This window comes from Echeneis naucrates, unplaced genomic scaffold (assembly GCF_900963305.1).
Source record: "Echeneis naucrates unplaced genomic scaffold, fEcheNa1.1, whole genome shotgun sequence".
Classification (NCBI taxonomy): Eukaryota; Metazoa; Chordata; class Actinopteri; order Carangiformes; family Echeneidae; genus Echeneis; species Echeneis naucrates.
In genome coordinates, this window is record NW_021780168.1 from 333,204 (window position 1) to 358,358 (window position 25,155).

The 25,155-nt window shown below is 42.6% G+C and overlaps 1 long non-coding RNA gene and 11 other non-coding genes across 12 annotated transcripts; 7 read left to right on the forward strand and 5 right to left on the reverse strand.

Annotated features, from left to right (window-relative positions):
- Positions 1-1,766: 1,766 nt before the first annotated feature.
- On the reverse strand, positions 1,767-1,839 carry trnak-cuu (transfer RNA lysine (anticodon CUU)). Its single transcript has one exon. It is a non-coding gene; the product is annotated as a tRNA-Lys (tRNA).
- Positions 1,840-2,999: 1,160 nt separating this feature from the next.
- On the reverse strand, positions 3,000-3,071 carry trnap-agg (transfer RNA proline (anticodon AGG)). Its single transcript has one exon. It is a non-coding gene; the product is annotated as a tRNA-Pro (tRNA).
- Positions 3,072-4,550: 1,479 nt separating this feature from the next.
- Positions 4,551-4,638, reverse strand: trnay-gua (transfer RNA tyrosine (anticodon GUA)). The gene is given in 2 exon segments: positions 4,551-4,586; positions 4,602-4,638. It is a non-coding gene; the product is annotated as a tRNA-Tyr (tRNA).
- A 1,130-nt stretch (positions 4,639-5,768) lies between these two features.
- trnaw-cca (transfer RNA tryptophan (anticodon CCA)) lies at positions 5,769-5,840 on the forward strand. The gene has a single exon. It is a non-coding gene; the product is annotated as a tRNA-Trp (tRNA).
- A 1,025-nt stretch (positions 5,841-6,865) lies between these two features.
- trnai-aau (transfer RNA isoleucine (anticodon AAU)) lies at positions 6,866-6,939 on the forward strand. The gene has a single exon. It is a non-coding gene; the product is annotated as a tRNA-Ile (tRNA).
- A 1,039-nt stretch (positions 6,940-7,978) lies between these two features.
- LOC115038428 (U2 spliceosomal RNA) lies at positions 7,979-8,172 on the forward strand. Its single transcript, XR_003840549.1, has one exon. It is a non-coding gene; the product is annotated as a U2 spliceosomal RNA (small nuclear RNA).
- Positions 8,173-11,037: 2,865 nt separating this feature from the next.
- On the reverse strand, positions 11,038-11,847 carry LOC115038411 (uncharacterized). Its single transcript, XR_003840536.1, has 3 exons — positions 11,736-11,847; positions 11,500-11,603; positions 11,038-11,289 (listed from the first exon to the last, which is right to left on the reverse strand). It is a non-coding gene; the product is annotated as an uncharacterized LOC115038411 (long non-coding RNA).
- Positions 11,848-16,325: 4,478 nt separating this feature from the next.
- Positions 16,326-16,413, forward strand: trnay-gua (transfer RNA tyrosine (anticodon GUA)). The gene is given in 2 exon segments: positions 16,326-16,362; positions 16,378-16,413. It is a non-coding gene; the product is annotated as a tRNA-Tyr (tRNA).
- A 499-nt stretch (positions 16,414-16,912) lies between these two features.
- On the forward strand, positions 16,913-16,994 carry trnaf-aaa (transfer RNA phenylalanine (anticodon AAA)). Its single transcript has one exon. It is a non-coding gene; the product is annotated as a tRNA-Phe (tRNA).
- Positions 16,995-17,995: 1,001 nt separating this feature from the next.
- Positions 17,996-18,067, reverse strand: trnag-ucc (transfer RNA glycine (anticodon UCC)). The gene has a single exon. It is a non-coding gene; the product is annotated as a tRNA-Gly (tRNA).
- Positions 18,068-23,305: 5,238 nt separating this feature from the next.
- LOC115038432 (U2 spliceosomal RNA) lies at positions 23,306-23,496 on the forward strand. Its single transcript, XR_003840553.1, has one exon. It is a non-coding gene; the product is annotated as a U2 spliceosomal RNA (small nuclear RNA).
- An 842-nt stretch (positions 23,497-24,338) lies between these two features.
- Positions 24,339-24,410, forward strand: trnad-guc (transfer RNA aspartic acid (anticodon GUC)). The gene has a single exon. It is a non-coding gene; the product is annotated as a tRNA-Asp (tRNA).
- Positions 24,411-25,155: the final 745 nt, after the last annotated feature.

Below are 25,155 nucleotides of genomic sequence, written 5' to 3' on the forward strand. Positions count from 1 at the left end.
CAGGCAGTCTTTGTGTGTGGACTCACTTTGATGGGCAAATATGTACCGACGAGGATGGGATTCAAATCCACGCGTGCAGAGCACAATGGATTAGCAGTCCATCGCCTTAACCACTCGGCCACCTCGTCCTGTTAATGTTTACCTGAACATGTGGTCTGAAGACGGTCTGGTCTTTAGCCTGAGCAGTGTTTCTGCTTTGAGTGGCCTTTTTTTTTTTGATGAACGTCTACCACTGATCTACATCTTCTTTGGACCTTAACCTAACCACAGAGGCTCTGAGCTGCTGCAGCAGATGAAAACAGAAACCATCTGATTCAAACCTGCGCAGGGAAACCCCAATGGATTTCTAATCCATCGCCTTAACCACTCGGCCACAACAACCATGCACAGCAATGCTCCTGTGACTCAGCATTTTGCAGTCTGGATAGTTTTCTACTCAAAGGACAGGGCACCTTCTTGTTGTGAGGAAGCACAGCTTTCAACCTTTGTGGAAGTGGCACACAATTGTGAGGAGCACAAGCGTTGACTGACAGACGTGGTTTTAGAGAAAAACAGACTTTGTCTGTTGTTTCTGCATCGTTGTTCAGTCAGACCAACAGCAGGCTGCCATCCACAGTTCATCACTTTTATTTTCTCAGCATGTCTCAACATGTCTCTGTGGTGCAATCGGTCAGCGTGTTCGGCTGTTCAAGCCCACCCAGGGATGTTCTTTGTTTAAACCCCTTTGCGGATAAGATCTCTGCCTGTCTTGTGGAAGACTGGGATTTCAATTCCTGAATGTTAGAAACTCAGTGCTGCTTGCAGTATAAAACACAGCTGCTCTACATGAACAGTGATACAACAGTGGTCACCTCCTGTCTGTAGGCAGACTCATCACCGTTTCAAAGCTTTTTCGAGAGAGTTCAAAATAATTAAATTTTTCAATCATCTGTATTTTTCAGTAAAAACACTTTCCCTGACCGGGAATCGCGGTGGTGAGAGTGCCGAATCCTAGCCACTAGACCACCAGGCAGCGTGTAGACAAAATACCTTTGTCCCAAAACCTTACAGCAGTAGAGGTGAAAGAAAATCTGTCCTTTCACACAGTGAAGGTTCCAATGTGAAACGTTAACCTGTAGACAACCTGTTTTGTCCACTCCACACGTTTGAGCAAGTGCAAACTCTAAGCCTCCATGTGATCTTATCACATCGTGGTCATTGTGTATTGGAATGACTGGACTCACTTTGATGGGCAAATTTTTCAGCTTCTGTCGTCAGAATGGCTGAGCGTTCTAAGGTGCTGCGTTCAGGTCGCAGTCTCCCCTGGAGACTCCAGGACAAGTATCAAACCTGACGAGGAGGCCGAGTGATTAAGGCGATGGACGGCTAATCCGTTGTGCTCTGCATGCATGGGTTGGAATCCCATCCTTGTCGGTGGTTGCGTTAGTCTTTCCATGTTGCAACAACAACATACAGTACATACAAACGTAAATGTTACTGAGTGTTATTTTCCCATTAGTTTTTACTTCTTCTACGATACAGATACAGACGGTTTCAGAGAACAACTGCAGAGATGACCCTTTCAAACCCACGCCTCCAGAGGAGACTGCGACCTGAACACAGTGCCTTGGACCGCTCGGCCATCCTGACTGTTTTTGTCAACCAGTGGAGCCCCCTGCTGGTCATTGGATAGACTGCAGGTGGAAGTCTCAGTACTTTTTAACCTGCTCATAACCAGGCAGTGTTCTGCTGGGTAAGTTTGGGTCTAAAAAAAAGAAACTACTTATCGCCCAACGTGGGGCTCGAACCCACGACCCTGAGATTAAGAGTCTCATGCTCTACCGACTGAGCTAGCCGGGCTGCTAAAGCTGCAAAAAATGATCCTAAAAATTCCCAAAAAGTACAGACTGTTTTTTTTATCATTATGCTGCGTTTCAACTCCTTGACGCTTTGAGCTGCAGAAAGAACAAGAGCAGTTGCACCATACAAACATTTCAAAATAAAAGCCAATTTAGATTATTTTATTTGTATCTTTAGTTCAGATGTAGCAAAGTGCAATATCTTCATATATTATATCTTCGATATAATATATAATATAATCTAATTCTTATTTGTGCTGCTACGGTTTTATCGATGTTAGACATTTTAATTTCTGGTGATGAAGTCACACAGCCCCCCATGTTCTCCGAATGGACCCAAAGTGCAGTTGTCACCAAATTTATCAAACAGTAATGTCAGATGTCAGATGTCAGTAATGTAAGATGTTCAATCTTAAATAATTACATAGCCTATCGTAGCTCAACGCTTTTGATCCAGTGAGACATTTATAAGCAGTTAGTTCCATTAGGCCACCGGGACAGATATTTAATATCTCCAAGAAGCGAGAATAGGTTAGGAAGGATACCAAATGTTGTAGTGTATGATCAATGCTCAGAAAACGTTTGACTACATTTTAAATGCCATAAATGTCCTGCTGTCAATGGCTGGTTGGTCTAGGGGTATGATTCTCGCTTCGGGTGTGAAAGGTCTGACTGGAACTTTTCCTGTTGCAGCCTGCTATTCCTGCTAGAATTATCCTAAATATCTGCCTTTAAGGACATCGTGAACTAGCAGACAATTGGTCACCTGCCAAGATAAAAATATATATAATCACGCTGTGCACGTGCAAATGAAGATCATTATATGCATCATAATCATGGACCAGTAAAGATGGTGACAGATAGAACATCATGTTATATCAGCACCACAAAAGTAGTACAAAGAAGTACCAAGATGTACAGAGGATCTGAAAATATTGCAAAGTAAGTGGCTGACCATCATCTAACCCTCCTACCAAAGTTTGTCTCCTGTGAAAAGCAGTCAATCACCAATATCCCTTCTCCTCAGCACAGCATGAGCCACAAAACTACCATTGCTCTTGCTTCAGTTGCCAAGATACTGCAACTAACAACCAGACAGCAAACCTCACACAGCTCCATAGTGTAACGGTTAGCACCGCTATTGACTGAAAGGCAACAGACGGGCTCATCCGGGATTTGAACCTGGGACCTCTCGCACCCTAAGCGAGAATCATACCCCTAGACCAACAAGCCATGTGGACTGTGACAAAAAAGTGGGAGGAGTCTTTCATCCCTTTGATGTCATTAGAACCTTTGTGACATCACAGAATCAGCATCTCCTTTGATGGGGTTGGGGGTATTTTAATCACTTTACATCACTATACATCAGAGTGGTGCTGCTACGCAGTGTTGCATCAGTGGCCACCATCACTTCAAGTAACCCAAATGGGAAAGATCCTTATTGACAGCATTGTTGCGCTTTGCTACATCTGAACTAAAGATACAAATAAAATAATCTAAATTGGCTTTTCTGATTTGGCTGATCTGAATAGGTTTAACGTCTTGCTTGGGAATCAACCTTCAAAACTGCCCCCATGTTCTGTAAGGGTAGATGTTGCACACGGCATCAAGATGATCTGCCAGTGAGACGGCCTGAAAAATAAAACACATGGTGATAAAGATTTCTTTGTGAGGTCAATAGCACAGCTTCTTAAGTCACAATCTGTGGAACATGCAAAAAAACTTCTACGTACCATCGCGACTGACTCTGACTCTTCTGAAGCACCAGCATCAGTGGAAGTTCCGCTGCTGTTGAAGCAGAGTTCAAAAACATGAAAAATGGGCTTTTCAAACATGAAAACCTACCCATTCGTGCCAACTAATCTTTCCTTCATTGAGGGAAACATGAGGATTCGTTCTGCAAAACAAAAACGTTAAATGGATGATGTAGCTGATGCAACAACTGTCATAGGACCTGACCCTGACTCCACTACTTCCCAGAATGCTCACCCTGGTGAGGAGGCTGATGAAGCTCCAAACAGTCCTCCAATGGATGACAATGCTGTTGAAAACTGAAGAGGCTTTGTAGTTCCAGCCAAAAGAAAGGAAGATGAGTTCTTATCTCTCTGCTTGTCAAGGGGCATCTGTTAAAAACGGAAACCAACAACAGCCTGTTAAACTTTGCAAATCGAAAGTCTCTGTGCTCAACACTCGTGCGTTTGATGCTGTTGTTCTTTTTGTGACAGCTTTTCTTTTGAAAAGGTTGTTAGCAGCAACAAATGTGACAACCAATTCCTCAAGCTGGTGAAAACAATAACTACACAGGGTGTGACCAAACAGGTGTATTCACAGAGGGCAGAACTGCTGAAGGAAACCTGTCCACCTGACCGCTGCTGCTCTCCAAATTGATGCACAATGCCAGGCTGCCATCCACAGTTCATCACTTTTATTTTCTCAACATGTCTCTGTGGTGCAATGTATAATGTGTTTGGCTGTTATCTGAAAGGATGGTGGTTCAAGCCCACCCAGGGATGTTCTTTGTTTAAACTCCTTTGTGGACAGGATCTCTGCCTGTCTTGTGGAAGGCTGGGATTTCAATTCCTGAATGTTAGAAACTCAGTGCTGCTTGTAGTATAAAACACAGCTGCTCTACATGAAAAGTGATACAACAGTGGTCACCTCCTGTCTATAAGCACATCACTGTGCTGGATGAGGCCAAAGAACAGAAAGACCTCCTTCGAGCTAGATTTGAACCAGCGACCTAAGGATTTCAGCTGTAAGCCCCTACAGTCCTCCACTCTACCAACTGAGCTATCGAAGGGAGACGTTAGTGCGTTTGTCTTCTTGTCTTCTTTGACTAATATTTACAGATTTGACATTACTTCACAAATCCAGCCACGTCTGAGTTAGCACAACTAGTTTCATTATAAATTCTGATGGCCACCAAAACAAAAATCACAGATTCAAATTAAATCAGATTCATTCATATATATTGCCAAATCTTAACAAAGTTGAATCACACTGAGTAACAAAAGGTGGTTGTCTCGTTGGAGGGGATCATCGGCATAGGAGTGAAAATTAGTTCCACAACTGAATCATTTGGGCAAAAGTTGAACAATATGGAGACTTTACTTGGGACGGTTGTCTTTGGAAGCTTGTTCACTTTGTGAAGCTTTTAAATGCAGTTGATTTTTCTGAGGACAAAGAAAAAGACCGATTCACTTGTAGGGCTGCTGGTAAAACAGGGACAATCTGAGATTCCTCGGACATCCTGACTGCACAAAAGAGAGACATTTCAGGATTCCTGATCCAACAAACATTTGGCTCCTGGCCCAGTTTGGTTCTTTCTTCTATCAGCAGAACTCAAAGTTATCTGGCATGGCCATGATTGTCTTTGGAACTTCATTAACAGTGTGCACACATCACAGATTTTTTTTTTTGCTACACTCTGGTGCAAAGTTTATTCAGTTCATTCCAGGAGTAATCCACAGACGGCCAGATGCTCCAGCTGAGGCTTGAACTCACAAACTCAGCATCTCTCTGCAGGTTCCTGTCCACCATCCTTTCAGTTAGCAGCCAAACACACTGGCTCGTTGCCCCACAGAGACTTAATGACCAGCAGCTGTAGTTACACTATTTAAACCTCAGCTAGTTTCATGTTGGTTCAAACTGATGTTAAGATATTTGACTCTAGCAGTCATTGTTGGTCGATGTATGCTGGATAAGAGAAAGTAGATTAAACACAGCACGTCTCTCAGTGGGCTCCAAAAGACCACTGAGCCATCCTGACGTGTGTCCAGCTGCCAGTCTCTGATGAGGAACTGCAAAAAATCCTCCAAAAAAATGACAAAAAACACAGACTGTTATGTGTATTTCCTTCTTCAAATCTTTATTTTGGTCATTTAATATGTTTTGCTGCGTTTCAACTCCTACAGTTATGTGCTTCTGAGAGACTCTGTGGCGCAATGGTAGCGTGTCTGACTCCAGATCAGAAGGTTGCGTGTTCAACTCACGTCAGGGTCAGATCATCTGTTTGCACTTTTGGTAAACGCTCACATACTCTGTGGTGCAACAGGACGTGTTTTTCTGATGATCCATTTAATTTCTTCACATCACATTTCACGTCACTATTTCCCATTATTTTAGATGGACACACATCACCATTTGATTTTATTTCAGTTTATTTTGAACAATATAAAAAAAAAAAAAAAAAACAACCCAAAAGTCAGCAAGTTTTATCAATGATATGGAGGGTGGAGGGTTAAGAAAGTAGTTAGAAAGTCACAAATGTTACCTTAAAGGGCGTATTGCAGGTTAAGGACCACATTGAATCAATGTTTAAAAAAATAATATTGGAAATGTTTTGCTGGAAAGTGAAGGAGGTAAAATGTCCACAGCAGAAGGGGGGCAGATCATTGGACACGTCATATGAAGGTCCGGGACCCAAAGCGAGAATCATACCCCTAGACCAACTAGCCCTTGATAAGGCTTTTTAAATTATTGAAAAAATTTTACTTTTCATTCTGATCTTTATTCAAGCATTCTTTATTGACAAGAAAGATCCAACATTAAGAACAGAACAGCTACACACAAACAAAATAATGATGAACAGCCCTTCAAGAAGGGGGACCAGAGGGTGTGTGCCAACTACAGGGTCATCATGAACCTCTGTTTTGGGTGGTGGTTGGATGTTATTGGTTTTTCTTAATCAATATCAAACTAAATAATGGCAATAAAGGTTAAATAAATAAAGGTTGCAGACCCCTGATCGAGGGGTATGATTCTGACTTTGCGTGCAAGAGGTTCTGTGTGTAAATCCCAGAGGAGCCCCTCATATGATGTGTCCGCTGTCTGCAGTTCCACTATTCAAGTGTCAGTAAGTTAGACAACATGAATTCAGGAAGGCTTCTCTGACTTCAACAGGTTCTGTTCAATGTGCTCTAACTGCTTATAAATGTCTCACTGGATCAAAAGCTTTGAGCTACGATAGGCTATGTAATTATTTAAGTTTGATTTGTAAAAATAAGCCAATACAACACTTTCACACAGGCCGGTTAGCTCAGCGGGTTAGAGCGTGTTGCTAATAATGCCAAGGTCATGGGTTCAATCCCCATACTGGCCACATGCAGCCTCTCAGAAGCTGATGTTGTTCTCTCCATATGCAGCCTGAAGTCTTTTTCCAACCAGTGGAACTGCCCCCTGATGGTCATTAGAAGTGCAGCTTAACTTATCAGATACAACAATAACAGAAAGTTACAATGATCAGAGCAAAGAATGCATATTGATAATTTCCTTTGTAACAGTTTAGTGATTAGTTTCCAGCTGGACCACCAGGGGTGCACCATCCAGGGGATGTAGTGGATGTGTTAGAAAACGAAATCATGTATTATATCATTACAGATGTGACACAGGAAATGATCATCACAATGTTTAAATCGAAAAATTGTCTGCTCTGACAAATGTACTTTTCTGTCTTAAAAAGCAATTTTCCGGCAATAACTTAGTGGAAGTGTGACGTAGTCACCAGATTTTTCTCTGTTCTGAGGAGTATTGCTTGCTGAATGTGGTGACGTCATTTGGAGTGTTTTCATTGATCCGATTCTGAGTGTTACATTTGTCCCGTGTTACTTTAGTAACACTGCCATGTTTGAGTCGAAATAAATTCAGTGACTCTTTAAAATGATCGCGGTACTGATGCTAATCCCGTTAGCCGGTCTATGGCGTTTTCTAATGCATGTTAGCATTAAACGGACATAACGGACTTTATGTTAAGATAAAATGATGGCAGTAATGCTGGATTAAAATAACTTTGAATGCCATTTTAAATATCTGGATGTCATTTGTGCTTTTATTCTGTGGATAACAAAGATATTCTTTCATTTTATTATTCTCTCTTTCGGTCGAAAAAAGCCGAGTCCAGTCGAGGAGAGCCGAATCTTCAGAGAATCCGTGCAGACAGGGGGGTTATTTTGATGGACACACCATGAGGCCAATCACATGAGAGGACAAACTGATGTTTTCACAATAATATTCAGCTGCTAAATTGACATAGATATGAAGTTTTACAGGTGACCCAGAAGAGACGTTTTCTTTGCTCTACAACGTAACTTTGTGAAAATAACATGTCTGTGGTTGTTTTCTGATCCCTCCTTCGTTTCTTCATGTCTTCTGTTTGTGTCTCTCTCTCGGAGTGATGTTGTGATCTGTTCTTATCAGTTTAATATCTGATACGTCCCCTACCCGGGGACCATATATTAAATAGATTTTTGGAACAGGGAGATGGAATAAGGGCTTGCTCCGTCCACTCCACGCATCGACCTGGTATTGCAGTATCTCCAGGAACGGTGCACTCCCTCTGTGTGTTCAATACAAGTCCTGTTCAGCTCAACATCACCTTAAACACATGATGTTGTCTTCATGTGTGTAACGCTGAGTGTACAGAGTGTTCATGTTGAGTTTATGGTTTTACAATCAGTGATGCGTTCATGTAGAAACATCAGTTTAATGTTGCTGATTTCATCAGGTTATATTCTGCTGACCAGACTGAATCAATAAAGTTTTGTTTCAACACGTCATCGTTTAAATGTTGGTTGTATTTTGTATTTTATTATCACAACATTCATAAGAACCAACAACAACCCAAATCAAATGTTTTTATTATTTTTGTTTTTATATATTTTATTGTATTTTACGTTGCATATGTTTACTTGTGTTGGTCTGTAGCAGCAGGGTGGGAGTGGGGGGTTAGAAATTACGGGGAAAAAGAAAAGACAGAGGGACGCTTGTTACTGTAAATGACTGTGATGAGTGCTGATTCTCTCAAATAAAAATATGTTTAAAACAAACAAACAAACCAAATCAATTAAACGGCTTTGCTTTGTCGTGACACCGTGTTTCCCACACAGGTTCAAACACAAGCTCCTCCTTTGTTCTTCTGCTGAGTGAGACAGAGCTCTGATGTCACTCCTTAGTAAGGAAAATCGCTATTGGCTGTCCTAAAAGTCAATAGAATTCAGTTCATATTATTTGATAATTGTTTATTCATTATTCTTTTTTTAAAATGGCTTATGGTCTACAGACGTCTCCCATGACACTGGAGCCTCAAGCCAGCACCTTTGACCCACATCAAATCATGGACCTGTTGTTCCATCAGGTAATGGTTAGCACTCTGGACTTTGAATCCAATCTAGACTATGTAGTCTGTAGTTAATAATGAGAATTTACTGGTTGGGTCTAGAACCTGAGATGGATGGATGTTCAGTAAACATCAGAGGGTCATTCTGTGGAATTCATGTGCAGCTGTATCATTTAATGTCCTCCTGATGTGTTACCAGTTACCAGTAAAAGAGATTTACAAAATTCACCTGCTGAAAAAAATCCCCAAAACTGTCAAAGAAATGCAACACTTGGACCGTCAGATTTAGGAGGGCAGATCTAGAAATTGAAATACTGCAGGTGGGTGCAGGTCACAGGTGAATTATGTCAACTATTGGAACTGTAACAGATTGGTTTCAGACATTTATGTGACACACAGTCAGGCCATGTCCTCTGTGTGTCTGCAGTTTTACAGACGCAAAACAAAACATGATAATGCTGCCTGTCCTGCTGATATCAAAGCTATGATTAACTTTTCTGTTTCCTCACCAGAGACTGGCAGCTGGACACACGTGTCAGGATGGCTCAGTGGTCTGAGGTGCCAGACTCAAGATCTTTCCTGCATAAATGGGCCTTGAACATGAAAGACTCATGGTTTCATAGATCAGTGTCACCTATCACTGCTGTGGAGTCTGTAATGTGAACCACTAAAGGGAAGAAGCTGCATCAAAAGTCTGATGCTCTACCAACTGAGCTACTCAGGCTTCTGATTAGTGCATAATTCAGATGGAATTCAATAAATTATTTCAACTTGACTCGTTGAACAAACAGCCCTGTCCCAGCCAGGGTCAGGTTTCCTGAAGGCCTCTCTGCCATTTACTAATTAAAATATATTCATAAAAAAACCAACATGTTTCTATCATATGATGATGAAATCTAAAGGCTCTCTGATCATCACATTGAGAAGTTCATCTGGTTTGTGATATTTCTTCATATGATAGTGAGGTAAAATGTGTTCAGTGGGATGTGTGTGTATCCAGCAGGACTGACAGCTTCATGTGGGATTCTCACAGAGATGATTCAAACCTGATCACAGTGATCAGTATGGATATACAGTATGTTTGCTGTCAGTGGAGGAAACTCTCAGACAGAACTAATAGTCATGTTTGGGATGTTCCTGGATTTGAGTTGAATGAGTGTAAATTCTCTCTGATTTTAACACACGTTCACACATCCACCTCCATTCAAACATGGAGTTTACATATTGTTTGGAATTGGTTTGTAATGAAAATGATCAGTGTTTATAGTTCATAACCTGATCACAGATCAATAATCAGCCATTGGAAGAAGCTCTGAAACTTTCTTCTGCAGTCAGAACTCATCCACCTTCAGACTGGACATCTTCTGACTGTAGAAACTGGAGCTTTTTATACATCTCACTGCAGCACAATAAAGTCCTCTGTGAGTATTGTGTGTCCAACAGTGTACATGACATCTGGAGATTTATTGTTATTACAGCTGTAAAATAAATCTATCAGAACATGAACTCAGTCTGTAGAATCCAGAAGATTAATGACACACTTTGTCCTGCTGTTATGGAATAAAATCCTACTTTAGGTTTTCTATATTTTAAACTAATGAGCACTTTTGGGGATCAAACAGAAAAGGACAGAGGTATGAAAGGATATTTCTTTTCTTTTAATTAAAAGAAACAATGTCACAACAAATAACAATTTACATAATTAGGAAATATAACTCCAAAAAATTGACCATTGTCCATGAAAAGCAGCAGTCAGCACTGCCTGGATACAACAGTGGTCAGGGCTGTATGTTTATACTGAAACACTGACAGGTCTCCTCCATCTCACTCTTTTCCTTCCTCTGGGTTCCAGGCCTCATTGGTGACCACCTTTAGTTCCACTTCCAGGCCATGGAAGCAACAATGAGAAGTCATTTCCACTGTGTGCTGTACAAGATGGAGAAACAACAAGATAAAAGGTTTCTGCATTGTTGTTCAGTCAGATCAACAGCAGGCTGCCATCCACAGTTCATCACTTTTATTTTCATTCCTTCTTCAAATCTTTATTTTTATCATTTAATATATTTTGCTGTGTTTGTGCCGCGGTGGTGAGAGCGCCAAACCCTAGCCACTAGACGCTTTGAGCTACAGAAAGAACAGGAGCTGTTGCACCACACAAGCATTTCAAAATAAAAGCTGATTTAGATTATTTTATTTGTATCTTCAGCTCAGATGTAGGCAAAACACAACACTGTCGTCGAGAAGGATCTTTTCCACTTCGGTGACTCAAAGTGACGGTGGCCACTGGAGAATCTCAGTTTGACGAGCTGGTCAACTATAAGAAAAATGGTTCCTATCCTGTTGGGATATCAAAGGAACAGAAATATGTTATACGCAGGCGCTCCGCCCGGTTCCAAATGAAAGGTAAGCAATAATACGAAATGTTAAAAATGATTCCCTGATTGCCAGCTCTAACTCTCTGACAGGGCAATAATAACTAATCAGATAATCAGATTCTTGTACGCTGCTGACAACCACCTTGTTACAATAGGTGATACTTTGTATTACCTTTTGTCAAAAAACGATACGGAGTTGCTCAGGAGAGTGGTGGTTGGCGTGGAGGAGGCCAGTGACATTTTCAAGCAGTTCCATGACAGTGCAGAGGGAGGCCACTGTGGAACCCAAAAAAAACCAAATATGCCATCAGCGCCAGGTTTTACTGGCCTGGAATGGGGGTAGACTTGGACAAATGGGTAAATGGAATTATTTGATTGAACTGTATGATATATTGAGCTTATCCATACATTGTAGTTCTGTGGACTGCATTTCCAATATCTGCTTTTGAACCATCAGGTTTCACAGTGTGCAAAATGCCAGTTCAGCAGGCTCTCCCTCAAAAAGGAACAGGAATATATCCCGATACATGTATGTCACAAGGCTTTCGTTTTACTGAATACTTAACAAAAAAAAAAAAAAAAAAAAAGTTCATGATAAGAGAACATAATTTGATTTTTTCAGGTGGACTGTCCTCTGGAGTTGGTGGGAATGGACCTCGTGGGACAACTGGCGACCACTGATGATGGCAACTGCTACGTGTGTGATGGTGGATTACTACACCAAATGGGCAGAGGCGCACGCCATCCCAAATAAAAGTGCCGAGGTGGTCGCCGAGTGCATTATTAAAATTTTTTATAGGTTTGGTGCATCGCAGTGCATTTTGGCCGATCAAGGAACAGAATTTGTGAATGAGGTTAGTGTTGGCTTGGTGAAAGAACCATTATGGTCCTGTCTACAGTCTGTGCAATGCATTGTTGCTAAACTGTACTCATGTTTTTTTTAAACAGCTGAATCTCAAGATTTGCAAGTTCCTGGATGTGGATAGGAGTCTTTGTGCGCCATATCACCCACAGACAAATGGTCTTGTGGAAAACCTGAACGGGACAATTCAGAGGTGAATCTGTAATTTAAAAAATGTTTTCAGCACAGTCTAAAAGTAGCTCTTCTATAATATAGATGTCATTTTGAAAACCATGATGACCGACATGCATTTCCTTGTGACTATACAGGGCGTTACGCAAACTTGTCGCTGACAAGTCAAAGACGTGGGACAATTACTTAGATGCCGTTATGTTGCCAGAGGACTACACGGTATGGATGTCTCAATTATGTCAGGTAATTTAAGCATTACAATTACATTTAATCTATCTTTTTATTGGAAAGGTGGGCAGCTCAGTGGAGGAGATGGTTGCCAGATCAGTGGTGTCCTCTGGCATTGCCTTGAAAGAGCAGTTGGACAATCTGGTGAGGGAGAATGTCCAGAAGAGGCAAGATAAAAGGGAAAAACTGCCTATCAAATCCATCTTTTCTGTTGGCCAGAGGGTTTTAAGAAAAATTGTGAGATTGCAGCAGAGAAAAGGGGGGAAACTAGAGCATACCTGGTTGGGGCCATATACCATTACAAAAATCGAAAACAAAAGTGCAGACCTGGTGGATGACAATGGGACCCAACATCCAAAAATCAACATAGACCACCTGAAACCATTCTTACAGCCAACACCCTGCATACCCCACAAAATAAAATCCTCCAATGAAGAACCACCAAAAAAAAAAAAAAAAAAAAAAAAAAAACCTCTACTTGCCCCTGTCCCCTCTGCTGCCCTGTTGGACCTCTCAAAAAAACCCAGTAATCATCCCTCAGGTACGGCTCTCAAATCGTCTTGTAAATGACCACCTGCTCCATCCTCTGTACTATCACCCTTAGATTTAACAAATCATACACCATTATATTTAGCATCTTCAAAGGAGTCTCTAGCCTTGTGCAGAATGGACCACGTAGACTCTGTTGTGCGTAGATGTAAGTGATTTATACTTAACAATGACCTTTTAATTTAACACTTTTTAAGTGTGCTATTTGTTACAGGTATCACAAAAGCATGGGGTGGCAATGATTGCCAGGTGCTGCTGGCAAAGGTTGGGCCCTACAAAATATCACATAAGGACATCTTCCAGCTGGGCCCTGGAAAGGAGTTGGAGAGTGAGGTGCATGTTCATTGAATTTTGCAAGGCATAATGCTTCTCCCTGCAAAGTAGTAATCTTTTTTTTAATGTTATACTGCAGGTGATAAATGCATATCTAAATATCATGGTGAGGCAGCATGTGGCAAAGGAAAATGTCTACCACATGGACACCTTTGCCATAACAGCTACATGGCAGAGAAAGACTCAAAGGCTTAAGGTGTGCTGCAGGTCACGGCTATGAGATTGAAAGCTGAGTTAATTTTTTCAGTGCTGCAATTACGAGCCATCAGTTATCACACAAGATGGGCTATAATGAACCTAGAAAAGTCAAAAAATTTTTTTCTCCTTTCCCTCAGCTGGATGCCTCTGATATGATTATAGGTGTTGTTAATGACTGTCACCATTGGTTTCTCTGAATGGAGGCGTGGGTTGAAATCCCACTCCTGACAAAGCCTTTTGTGAACCAAAGTGAAAGAAAAATCTGCATAAAATAGGAATATGATATTGACAATAAAGGGGTTAGCACTGAAAACTCTAAAGCCTGTGGCTCCCTGTGATAGAAATAAGTAGGCCCATGTGTCAAAGAAAGACTGTTCCCATAATAAAAAAAAAAAAAAAAAATAGGGCTTACATATAAATATTTATGTACAGGCCATATACCCATCAAAAAAGAAATCTCTCCTTGTTGACTCAATGGGAGAGTCACCTACAAAGATCAAAAGGTGTTTGGAGACAACAAGGTATACTATATTTTCACAAACCAGTGACATTGGGTCATTCTTGTTCATCTAACTGAATTGGTTGCTTCAGTAACATTTACACATTTTTTCCTTAGAGCCCTGATGAGAAAACTGGGTGTCAATGTGTCACGGTGGACCTGCGACACTGTGCCTCACTCACTGCAACAAGACACAACATCTTGTGGAGTGTTTGCTCTAAAAGTAAGCGCTGCTACATCGCACTCCGGTATATGCCATCATCACGCATTAGGGGACCTGTGATTTACGAGCTCTTACACTTTCAGTTTGCAGATCACATCTTCACTGGCAGACCAATGGAATTTCCCACAGGCACAGAAGACATCAACAGAATCAGGATGCAAAGCCAAGTCAACAAACCCCCTTCTTAAATTGAGACAGTGTACTACAGCACAGGATGCTGCAAAAACTCAGCTGATACTCAGCTACTATGGTCACTCGACAAAAAGAAAAAGACATAAAATTCTGTCTGCAATATCAGAGACCCTGCTGCGACTCAGACAGTGAACAGCCATAGAGAGGATTTATAGAGAAAGGAGCCTCCCCCCTAAACTCCACCCTAGTCTTCGTATGCGTACTGGTGGTGGGTACTTATGCACCTAAAACCCGCTCGCATTGTGGAAGGCTAACTGCCCCAGCCAACGCTACAGAAGGTGCCCCCGAGACAACTGCTGCTAACCACACGGACAGCATACAAAAACAACAAACAGCCCTGAAACACAACAAAGCCAACAGTCCCTCCTTATGAGGAACTGCTGCTACGGCCTATTTGGGGGAACAAACAGATGCTCCAGCCAAAAAAAAAAAAAAAAAAAGCCTCCTACAGCCAAACACTGTCTGAGCACATGCAGCGACCTGCAACTACAAACAATTCACTTCACAGCACCAAACAACTGCTGACTGAAAACTACTGAACTCTGAATTCTCCTCCCCTCCACACTTCATTAAAGCAGCATTATAAAACAGCAAAACTACCAGCCCAAACATTTCTACACTTCACAAAGAAAATCTAACACAACACACACCTACACAGAGAAAATGACCCGCTAATTTAGGCCACAACAAAGAAGGGAGGGCCACACTGATACCTCAAAACACAAGTTATTGTACACCACGTCATAACAAACAAATACAAAACCAATAAAGCAGTGTGAGATGAAAATGTTGGATATTGAAAGCCGTGTGAGTCAAAATAAGGTACTCAAACCAAACAGCATTCAGGCCGTCCAGGAGAGAGAGCATCAGCTGAGGGAGTCTGGCTTTTATAGCCTCCCCACAGGTGGAGGCGGAGCCTCCCAACACAGAGGCGGGGCTTCACAGCAACCAGGATAGATGAAGCAAAGATCCACATAGCAGACAGCAGAGGGACTCACAAGAGACACACACAGCCAACACACAACAAGACTGTGTGATGTCACTGGAGATCAAAGCCATTTCCTGTCTTTCATCGCTCTCCCACGCGACACCAACGCATACGTCACTCTCGCGTTTTATTCGGATGGATGAGCGCATGCGCACAAAGACGCACTTGACTCGTCTCGCGAACGAATGAAACGAATGAAGTGAAACACAAATCAGCTGTTATTGGACAAATAAGTGGCGTTAAATTGAACTAAAATCAAATGTGATTCGTTTATTTTCATCTCCCCTGATAAAGTTCAGATGAGAGGATGAACTCATTTCATCGCTTGACTTACATGAGGTACATTTGGTTGTCAGCCTCGGAGCGGATCAGCTGGGATCAGCTGAGAGAGAGCCAGCAGCAGGAGCACATTCAGAGATCGGCTCTTTTTACGAGGCCAGATCATTTCATCTGGAATACGCCCCAATCAGAAGCCTGAGTAGCTCAGTTGGAAGAGCTTCATACTTTTAATCTGAGGGTACGTACGTACATACGTACTTCATCTTCAGTTTTTTCAAATCCCTGTCCTTGCAAAGTTTTTTTTATGAACCAAAGTGAATGAAAAATCTGCATAAAATGAGAATATGATTTTTTGACAATAAAGGGGTTAAGACTGAAAACACTAAAGCCTGTGGCTCCCTGTGGTAGGAATGGACAGCAGTTGTTGGACTAAAGAAAACTCAGCTGTTACTGAATCCGCTGAGCACCAGCAGCTCCCTTCGATAGCTCAGTTGGTAGAGCGGAGGACTGTAGAGGCTTACAGCTGATATCCTTAGGTCGCTGGTTCAAATCCGGCTCGAAGGAGTCCTTTTTTTTTTTTTTCATCAGCCTCATCCAGCTGATGAGTGATGAGTCTGACTGCAGACAGGAGTTGACCGCAGTTGTATCACTTTTCATGTAGAGCAGCTGTGTCCACTTCATACCATCGTAGGATCAGAGATCGGGGTTCGATTCCCCGATGGGGAGAAGATGTGCGTTTTTCTATAATAAGCTCATTAACCAGAGTGACACAAGGAAACAAAATGGCCACACTCCCAGAGGACGCCGTTGTAGCTTGCTTCCGGTCTACTTCTGGGAATGTGGCCTCGTGTAGTTCCAAACATCACCTCCACGGTGTTGGACATCGATCATTTGCATTTCTGACCGTCAAGTAACTTCTGAGGTATACGTGTATACGTGATGTCCTCGCGTATGAATGAATGTTTCACTGATGCAGATTTTTACAGAACAACATCAACAACTAATAACTCCACAACGAGACTGTGGAAACTATCCAGGCTGGAGAAGGCTGAGTCACCTGAGTGTTGTTGTGGCCGAGTGGTTAAGGCGATGGGCTAAAAATCCATGGGGCTGTCCCTGTGCAGGTTCAATTCCTGCGAGTAACGTTGTTTTCGTGGACCAAGTTTCCCATTTGGGGAGAGACACAGCATGTTTGAGAATCTCTGTAATCTGCAAGGCATTAAGGTATGACAGAGCTGAGTGCTGCTGTTCGGACTCATCTAAGAGGATGAGAATATTTCCTCCAGCGAACTTCACACAGCTACATGTGCTTCCATGGTGTCAGCACTCACAAATCTTTGATATTATTTCAGTGTAATCACATGCACCTGAAATGGGGATGTGAATTTCAATACATTATGACCTGAAAGATTTTATGATCAAATATGAAGAATAGCAGGGACAACAGGGAGAGAGAGAGAGAGAGAGAGAGGGATGACCTGCAGTATCAACCCCTGGCTGGAACAGGGCTGTTTGTTCAACAAGACTCGCCAACTTAATGTATTGGATATCCTTCTTCCTGCTCTCAAAATAAAAGTCAAAATATAGTACTCTTAATGTTATTGAGAGCCTAGACCTGCTCTATATGCACTTGATGTAACTTCATTATGATGTTTTGATGTGACAAGGACAACTACACTGAGTGGGTCATTGAGAGATCAGAGTGTTTGACAAGATAAGCACTGTGCTTTATTATCGACGTTGGAGATGCCAGGGATTGAACCCAGGGCCTCATACATGCAAAGCATGGGCTCTCTTGTTGCCGTATCTCCAAAGAGCTAAAGTCTTGTGTAGAAAAAAAACAGAAAAACAAAGCTTTTGAAAGCGGATACAGTAAATCCAGATAACCTTTGAATTCACCTTCAACAGACTTTGGATCATGACTGCTAAAAAGCTGTTAGCAGAGGATGGTTTCAATCCATCAACCTCTGGGTTATGGGCCCAGCACGCTTCCGCTGCACCACTCTGCTGTAAACCACCCAAGATGGGACTCGAACCGGGTTACAGGCCCGTAGCTGGAGGACTTTGGGACCATCGGCCAGAGATCTACAGTATTTCGGGATTTCTGGAAGGAAAACAAACATAAATTGTAGACACACATTGAAGCTGCAATGGCCGGGAATCGAACCCGGGTCAACTGCTTGGAAGGCAGCTATGCTCACCACTATACCACCCTTGCATGCCAAGGGGCACAATCACAGCCCTTTTGTATGACTCAGAGTTTATTGAGCCTCCTACCTGGGACAGCTATTTGTCCTTTTCTAATTAGCCCAAACGCTGATAAACATGCCAGGTAGCTCAGCTGGTTAGAGAGTGGTGCAAATCACGCCAAGGTCATGGGTTCAATCCCCATACTGGCCAGCTGCAGAGTCCTTGAAGTTATTCAGGAATCTTTAACAGAAAAGCCTTTTTGCTGACAACACCACAGTCACAAGGTTAACCCATGTAGCAGCCACCTGGGTGAGAACAGCAGCTGGTGTTTGCTCATGATGACTCCATGCAGGGCTTTAATGATTACTTTATGTGTGGGTGTTTTTGAATGTCAGATCTTTGTAGTGGGTTCGAATCCTGCCTGTCCATGTTGGTCCTTCTTCAACATTCTCTAAATATCCTTGGAACCTGTTTAAGGTTAATTCAAAGTTTATCTGGACCGACTGTATCTGCTTTCAAAGCTGTTGCCAGATCTTTCTGTTTTTTCTACACAACTCCAATACCAGTTAGTCAGCAAAACATGATGAGCCAAGTCCACTGAGACAACTAACAAAGGATTTTAGTTAGCATGCAATAAACTGTCACATTAATGTCCTGAATGTGCTGTGTGTAAATAATGAGGTTCATCAAAACAAAGTCAGAACCAGAGCTCAGGCTGTTGGTACACAAACAAAGAAAGGCATACTTGTGGATTCACAAGATTATCCCTCCTCCCACTTTTTCTCATGACCTCCACCATAGAGTGCTGCCTGCTGCAATAATGCTGCCTTTAATAGAAGTTTAGGAACATTTGATGAAAGAATACATTTTGATGACGGTTGGAAACGTCTGTTTATTGTTTATCACTTGTTAGGATCCCCGTTAGCTGTCACTGAGGCAGCAGCTACTCTTCCTGGGGTCCAAATGAAAATGCACATCTGCAGTCAAACAGGTTCAGGTAGATGCAGAGTCCTACATTAAAACAAACCACTTTACCATCAACCTGAACTGCAGTATACACATTACACTTCCATTACCAGATCCTCTGCATGTACATTTCCAATATACCTGCAGTATATTGTGTATAATGCAGGTGGCATTTACTGTAAAGTGGTTTGTTTTAATGTAGGACTCTGCATCTACCTGAACCTGTCTGACTGCAGATATGCATTTTCAGTTGAACCCCAGGAATGACGTTTTAAATGACAGGAAACGTCATGTTACCATGACAGCAAAGAGTTAGGAGGACGCCCCCAAATGTCTCCCCTGGCGTCAATTTCCAATGTTATGGAGTTCTATGTCAGTCAGTCGGGTTACCTAACTCGTCAAGAATGACCTGAGTCGGCATGTGACGGTAAGGGACACAAACCATGCGTCAGCCTGTTGACGCATTGGGAGTGAGAACATGTCGGAGAAACATGTGGCATGCTTCTTATGTGAGGTGATCATTCAGGGATCGCCTCACTGTTCAGCTCCATTGGGTCCGACAGTCATGTCCCATATGGTCTGGCAGTGAGGATTCCTGTTTTTCACTCAGGCGGCTGTTTGCCACTGTTGGCAGAGGGCATTCCTCCTTCCTTCTGTCGCTGTGGCTGTGTCCTGTTTCTCCAGCATGCTGAGGCTGGGGCCACACTGACACCGATTGGCTGACGAATTTTGGACTTTGTGAGCATGATTGTTGCTTCCAACATTCCTCCAACACTTTCCTGGACAATCCTTCTGCAGCTGGCACTCAGGTTGCAGTCTCCCCTGGAGGCGTGGGTTTGAATCCCACTTCTGACAGAAACCACTTTTCTTTCACCTCTACTGCTGTGAGGTGTGTCTGGGGACAAAGGTATTTTGGTCGACTTTTGACCGCCCACACTTTTCAAAGACTAAAATTCCTTTTACATCTATCTGAGCGCACACACGTGGGGTTCCATGGTGTAATGGTGTAATGGACTCTGAATCCAGCGATCTGAGTTCAAATCTCAGTGGAACCTGAATCTTACCAGTGAAACACTGAAATTCCCTTGACATGTAGACAACCTGGTTTGTCCACTCTACACGTGTGAGGAAGTGCAAGTTTTGAGCCTGTGTGTGATCTAATCAGGCAGTCAGTCTCTTCTGACACACAACTGTGAGGAGCACAAGTGTTGACCGACACAGACGTAGTTTCAGAAACAGACTGCAGAGAAACTGGCAGTACTGATGCTTAGCTGCCTAAACTGTCTGTCTTGTAAACAGGACATCCTGCATTCAAACCCCAGCAGTGCTTTGCTCTCAGTGGAGTTCCGGCTCATCACTTCAACAAACCGATGAAAGCCATCACTTCCTGGATTACAGCTTTTACTTGCAATCTCTGGACAAGAGAAACAATAATTTAGTGGTTGTTGCGCAGATGGAAATTTGGTGATTGACCGCTTTGCACAGGAGACAAACTTTGGTAAGAGTCATGATGGTCAGCAACTGATATTGGCGAAATAACATAAGGGCTCATCCAGGATTTGAACCCAGGACCTCTCGCACCCTAAGCATCTGCAGTGATGGGTGAATTTATGGGGGGTGTAGCTCCGTGGTAGAGCATTTAACTGCAGCTCAAGAGGTCCTCAGTTCAAATCTGGGTGCCCCCTGCCAAACTCTGTGTTTTCACATGCAAAAGCAAACTCTGTTTCACTCTGATGTTTCTCAGTTCAGCCCACCTGGTGTTGGTGTCATCTTTCACTGCCTTCTGTAACTTTTGTTCACAGGGAGACAAAAATGCCTGAATTACGCACCCTGCACAACACAGACTAACCTCAGGGGAACAGACCGCCAGCAAGGGCCCCTCAACACACCGGAGAAGCCGGAGCGCCCGGACACTCACACTCAGCTCACACTCACTGTGAACCGATCCAATGAGTGCTGTAGATCTCAGGCTGATGGTTTGAAATTCCAAAAAAAATCACCAACTGCTCTCCTCAACAAAGCATGAACCACAAAATTACAGTATACACTGGTCCAAGAAAGCAGCTTCATCCCTTCGATAGCTCAGTTGGTAGAGCGGAGGACTGTAGAGGCTGGTCGTTGAAATCGAAGGAGAATATTTATTTTCTTTTTCTCTTGTCCAGAAACTGCAGCCAGGTACACATCCATTTGAAGTGAATGTGAGAGTGTGACGTATGCATGTTAGTTGTTGATGCTGTTCTGTAAAAATCTGACGCCCCCAAATGTTTCCCAGACAAAGAAGCTGGGTCACAGCACAGCACAGGGGATTTGAACCCACGGATCCACAAGAGACTACACCACAGAGTGGTGCAGCGGAAGCGTGCTGGGCCCATAACCTAGAGGTCGATGGATCGAAACCATCCTCTGCTATTCTAACACACTAAAGGTCTCATTCTGAGTTTAACTAGAAAATATCAGGAGTTTTTCAGCAGCACTGAGTTACAGGAAAACATGGAGAATGTCATTTATCACTCCAGTAATGTGTACATTTTTCACTGTGCTATTCCTGGCTCAGTGATGCTGTTGAATGTGTCGTCCCACCCAGATGAAACGATAATCCCATTAGCTGGTCTAGCTGGCGTTTTCTATTGCATGTTAGCGTTAAGATAATGTTGGGTTAAAGTACTTTGAATGCTATTTTAAATATGTAATTTGTTGTTTTATTCTGTGGATGACAAAGTTAAAGATGTGTTTACATCTGAATCACATGTGATTTTGGAAATTCTTCAAAGCAGCTTCAAAGAAAGAGTTTCATTCTGTGAGTACTGTGACATCATCAGGTGATGTATCAAAGGCAGCAGCTCTTCAGACTCACACATCACTTCAAACCTTTGAGGAAGTGACACACAACTGTGAGGAGCACAAGAGTTCACCGACACAGACATGGTTTCAGAGACAGACTGCAGAGAAACTGGCAGCACTGATGCTGAGCTGCTTAAAGTCTCTGTCTTATAAACAGGACATCCTGCATTCAAACCCAGCAGAGCTTCACTCTGCTCATCATGTCTCTGTGACTCAATCTGAAGGGGTCAGTAGTGTGACAGCAGGTTTTTAATGATGTAGCAGACAGAAACAGACAGGTAGAAACTAAATTCCTGCTGTTTTATTGTTCTGTAAGAGCTGAGAGAATACATGTCTGTAAGTGTTGTTGTACATGTCTGTATTACTGCCATGTTGGAGTTGGAATAAATTCACTGACGCTTTAAAATGATCGCGGTGCTGATGCCAATCCCGTTAGCCGGTCTATGGCGTTGTAGGTGCCAGCAATGTCACGGGCTTGTGGTGTTTATTGAGGATGCATGGGTTTCTGAATAACTTGTCACATACGGGGATTTGTCACATGGTGTAGGTGTTACGTCAGCAATACTATTATCAGCTGGTCTTCTCCTGGCGGGTTTTTTGGAATGAGAGGGTGAGGGGGGAAGTTCTACTTTTGCTGACCGATGTCACAGCGCCATCACATCACTTTTCTTTGCTTCATATCGCCTTTTAGTTGCTTTGACATTTTGGTGCTCATACAAGATGCTTTGGAAGTGATCGTCCCAATGTTTGTGTTTGAGCAGCAATAAATGTGCAAAAGGTAATATGTCTCGGAGCCGTGATTCCTCACCACCATCGTGTCTGGCAGGTAATCGCCTTTCCCTTTCTTAGCCTCTCTGCGACTATATTTTTTTGGACCCTTCGGATAGTCGCTCAATAGGCGTTTTCCATTGTATGTTAGCATTGAATGGACATAGCGGACTTTATTTTAAGATAAAATGATGGCAGTAATGCTGGTTAAAATGACTTTGAATGCTGTTTTAAATACGTAGCTGTTCAGTCATTTGTGGTTTTATTCTGTGGATGACAAAGTTACTCTTTCATTTTATTATTCTCTCTTTAGGTCGAAAAAAGCCGAGTCCAGTCGAGGAGAGCCGAATCTTCAGAGAATCCGTGCAGACAGGGGGGTCATTTTGATGGACACACCATGAGGCCAATCACATGAGAGGACAAACTGATGTTTTCACAATAATATTCAGCTGGTAAATTGACATAGATATGAAGTTTTACAGGTGACCAAGAAGAGACGTTTTCTTTGCTCTACAACGTAACTTTGTGAAAATAACATGTCTGTGGTTGTTTTCTGATCCCTCCTTCGTTTCTTCATGTCTTCTGTTTGTGTCTCTCTCTCGGAGTGATGTTGTTACTGAAGCCGACTCTGACCCCTCACTGAGCGGGTCGGTGCGGAGAAACACTCCGTTACCTCCGACAGCTGAGCGGTATCGCTTCTCGGCCTTTTGGCTAAGATCAAGTGTAGTATCTGTTCTTATCAGTTTAATATCTGATACGTCCCCTACCCGGGGACCATATATTAAATAGATTTTTGGAACAGGGAGATGGAATAGGGGCTTGCTCCGTCCACTCCACGCATCGACCTGGTATTGCAGTATCTCCAGGAACGGTGCACTCCCTCTGTGTGTTCAATACAAGTCCTGTTCAGCTCAACATCACCTTAAACACATGATGTTGTCTTCATGTGTGTAACGCTGAGTTTACAGAGTGTTCATGTTCAGTTTATGGTTTTAGAATCAGTGATGCATTCATGTAGAAACATCAGTTTAATGTTGCAGCTGATTTCATCAGGTTATATTATGCTGACCAGACTGAATCAATAAAGTTTTGTTTCAACACGTCATCGTTTAAATGTTGGTTGTATTTTGCATTTGTCAGCTGAATCCACAGAGTCACTGAAATGATGAAGTAATTCCAGGAAAGGAAAAACATTTGGCTCTGAATCTCAATGTAGATTTGAACAAAGAGCTCCAGCTGAAGAAAACAATGCTGTCTGTTTCCAGATGATGAAGAACTCAGTTCTCAGTTGATTCTCAGTTATCTCCATCTAGTGGACAGATGGTAGAAGTTGATTCCTGAAAAGAGGAAGTGACTTTTCCTCAGATCAAACTGTTGAAGGAGAACGAGCAGCTTCTTCCTCACTGACTCACTCAACCTCTGTCTCCTGGGTTTGGATTTGAGCCTCTTTCTCAGGCGCACACACAGAAAAAATCAGATTTTCTATTCCAACAATATACGTGATGTCCTCGTGTATGAATGAATGTTTCACTGATGCACAACTCCACAACACACTGTGTGACGTCACTGGAGATCAAAGGCATTTCCTGCCTTTCATTGATCTCCCACGCGACACAGATTCATACGTCACTCTCTCACGTTCGCTTCAAATGAATGAGTGCATGCAGTTTCTGTTGTGTAGTGGTTGTCATTTTTACATCACACACTAAAAGTCTCTTTATAGCTCCTCGTTAGTATAGTGGACAGTATCTCCGCCTGTCACGCGGAAGACCGGGGTTCGATTCCCTGACGGGGAGAGTACGTGTGTTTTTCTATAATATGTTATTAACCAGAGCGATAGAAGTAAACAAAATGGCCACACTGCCGCAGGACTCCGTTGTAGCTCTCTTCCGGTCAGCTCAGTAGGCTGACATGAACCACGTGACCACCCCGCGGCGAGATCAGGGAGTGTCGGGACTCTTCTCTCTCTGTCTGTCTGTATCCATGTCAGAAACTCTGAACTTCTTTAAAACACGGTGGATTTACTGATATGAAAGTGTCCAGCAGTCCATGATGGATCATTATAGAAAGATATCAACTTTAATTCAAATACATTGTTGTGCAGCATCCAACCTCACAAACTTTAAACAATATTTAACTGTTTGGATGAAAGAGGAGGCAGAATACCTGAAATATGGCAGCTACATCCTCTTTGGATATTTACCTCACCACAGAGGCGCTGAGCTGCTGCAGCAGGTGAAAAGAAGAACCATCTGATGAAGCCTCCTCTCTGCTCACAAGGCTTCTGCTCTGTTTTAGGTGGAGGGCGCATGTTATGAAAAATATTTCCTTTCCTTTTATTTCCTTTTAGAGATCTATAGTTCTGGCACCTATGATATAAGGCTCAGTGGCTCTGTGTAGTTCTTGTGGCCGAGTGGTTAAGGTGATGGACTAGAAATCCATTGGGGTTTCCCCGCGCAGGTTGGAGTCCTGCCACCAACGGTTAGCTATTTTCTATTCCATGAGAAAGCATGTTAGAGAATCTCTATAATCTGTGCAGTG